The sequence below is a fragment of the Trachymyrmex septentrionalis genome, unplaced genomic scaffold (genome assembly GCF_001594115.1).
Source record: "Trachymyrmex septentrionalis isolate Tsep2-gDNA-1 unplaced genomic scaffold, Tsep1.0 scaffold80, whole genome shotgun sequence".
NCBI classification, from domain to species: Eukaryota; Metazoa; Arthropoda; class Insecta; order Hymenoptera; family Formicidae; genus Trachymyrmex; species Trachymyrmex septentrionalis.
Genome location: NW_017305988.1, coordinates 2626661 through 2629752, shown reverse-complemented (window position 1 = coordinate 2629752; position 3092 = coordinate 2626661).

The window sequence follows — 3092 nt, the reverse complement described above, 5'->3', positions numbered from 1 at the left end:
ATGTTTTCTTTCCACTAATTGATTCATCTTATTATTATATTGAGTATTAAGGTATGATTATCAAAAAATTAATAGTTTACGTTATTTAATATTTTATGTCAATATGTGTCGGAGTAAAATATAAAATATCTCATAAACTATTGATTTTTTGATACCACTACCTTAATACTTTTATATGCAGAATAATTAAAAGAATCATGTAATTAAAAGAATCGTGCAAAAAAATTATACAATTAAATTTAAAAAAGTAGAGGCGACTTTTATATCTTTTTGGCATCTCCACCTAGAAGAAAGACAATATGATCAAAATGTGGCCCTCTCTAAACAATTTTTATTTGAAACATTTTCCATATTTTTCATATCTTCCGAGATATCTCGGAAGATATGAAAATCGTTCGAAATTTTTCACTCTGTATGTATATATTTTTATCACATTTTCTAATACTTGTCAAATTATCAATAATGAATGATTAAAACAAGTGAATGAAGAAAGACGCGATCTTGTAATAGATATTACAAGACGAAAGTTCTTGTAATAAATATTAAAAACTTTTTTAGAAAATTATAATTTTGTTCTTCTTGTATATATTACAAATTTCTGTGTAGGAATGAAATGACTTTCAGACGAAATTGTTTTTAATTAAATGTAAGAATATGTTCTAGAGATTTTAAAAAACTAACATACCCCAACGAAAGTGTTGAATATGTACATCCTAAACAGTCTTGAATATATAAATAAACATTTATTAAGCACACTACTAATTGTGAAACACAAAGAACTAAACTGCAATTTCTACGAAAAATTTTATGGAATACTTCTAAGATTTTTTTATTGTTTTTTATTGTTTTTCTATTATTTTATCACATGCCTATATGTTTTTGTGACGTGTCTCATTTAAAATAAAATATAACTGCTATATAATGTAAATATACATCATATGGACAATGATTCAACAGTTTACTTTAATCATTCCGATTTATGCTCAATCGTACTAAGATATATAATTATTACTTCTAACATTTATATAACGCAGACATAAAAATACATTTTATTTACATAATTTTAAATTTCTAGTAATATATCATAGAGTAGTACATCATAGATTTGTTTACTCTGTTTTTTACAAAATTATTACGTAAATCACGTGGATTTGTGTTGTACGTCTAGACATGTTTTATTCCTAATGCAAGATAATCGCGTAATTAATTTTAATCAAGCAAGCGATCTTAATTTTAATCACAAATTCGTGGACTAACTTAAAAAACTGATTTTAGAGTCTAATTAAGAAGCCATTTTAAAACTGTCCTTCATTATCGAGATAATAATCACGTCTCAAATTAAAAAGCTCAATGAAAATTTCATACGGATTTCTTTTATTAAGTCGGTACAAAAGTCCTTGCCGATTTTTTGCAATATTTTTTTATTACAATTAATTACAAAAAAATTGATACATTATATATTAATCGAAGTATTTTTCATCTTTTTCCCACCTTTCTGGCAGCATGCAAATATCACGTCGAAAAAAGGAATCATTTTTTGATTGACCCATTTTCGTACATCCTCGACATTTAAGAAGCGCCCATCAAATAAATCGTACTGCATTGATCTGAACAGATGATAATCTGAAGGGACAATGTCTGGTGAAGTAAAAGTAAGCAAAAGAATGCGGAAGAACTTCCCATTCCAACTTCAACAATGCTTCCTTGGTCTCCTTAGCAACATATGGCCTGGAACAGTCATGCAGCACGATAACCTTGCGACGGTTGCTAACTATTTACGGTCGTTTTTTAATTAATGCAGTTATAATGCACTTGCTTGCTGTAGCAGTCTCCCGTAATAGTTTGCTTCAGTGGCAACAACTGATAGAAGAGTACATCTTGATCCCATCAGATACACAACAGAACCTTACGACCGTGGATATTGCGTACTGGTTGATGATATTGATTAGCCGGACTCCACCCAATGTTTTTATCCATTGTTCATCTCCAATTACAATACACCATAGAAGACTTTTCTTTTTTTTCCTTAGCATGCAATGAAAGACAGACGTATCGAATTGCCAATTGCGCATTCGGATAATTTATGTGCCACTTTCTATACTTCTGGACTTTTCCTAGGCTGAATCTTCATCAAGCAATGCTTGCAATTCATCTTTTTCCACAACTGCAGGACGTCCGGAGCGTTTTTTGTCGCTGATATTGAAGTCACTGCTTTTAAATCGTTTGAACCAATTCGTGCACGGTTTAATGACTATAACATTTTCACCATATGTGTCGCAAATAATTCGTTGTGCATCAGCAGCAGTTTTCTTTTGATGGAAACAAAACAAAAAGCAGTGGCGAATATGCTCTTTATCTTCATTTTTAACCGTAATAATAAATGTAAGAGTATGTTACAATTTATAGTTATCAGTTAGTTTATCATGCATAAATGCAGAGATGCTACAAAAACCATCAACGTGTATACAGACATCTATCCGCATCGGCAAGAACTTTTGCACCTAATATCATATTTAGCATTTATAGAGCACTCTATATATCGATATTCTATTATGTATTTTCAATATGTATAATTAAGAAACATGAAAATTTTGTAATCTAAATAATAAGTCAAATGGCTTAATAATAAATGGCCTGTTTTTGAAAAGATTTAATTAAATACTCAAGTAGAGCCGTCAAACGTAATGTAAGTCCGCAGTGTTTTACAGTAAATACGTGGTTCCTGCATTGCTCTTCAGAATTATTAATTATCGCGAGTATTTCTTGCATCCTTCTTCTCAGATTTTCTTTAGTTAGATACGGTTAGTACTACGGTAGAAAGTTAGATACGGACTGTAAAATTTTTTCATCAAAACTAGAACCGATCGATATATTACAATACTAATATGTGTGGAAAGCAAAATAAGGAGCACACATTTTTAACCTTGTATCGCAAAACTTGTAAACGCGTACATTCTATAACTCGTATGTTTTTAAAATTTTTCATGAATATGTGTAAATATGTATGTTTATACATATTTACACATATTCATGAAAAATTTTTTACCGTGATGTAACAGAAATGTTCAATAAATTATTAAAAACATACGAGT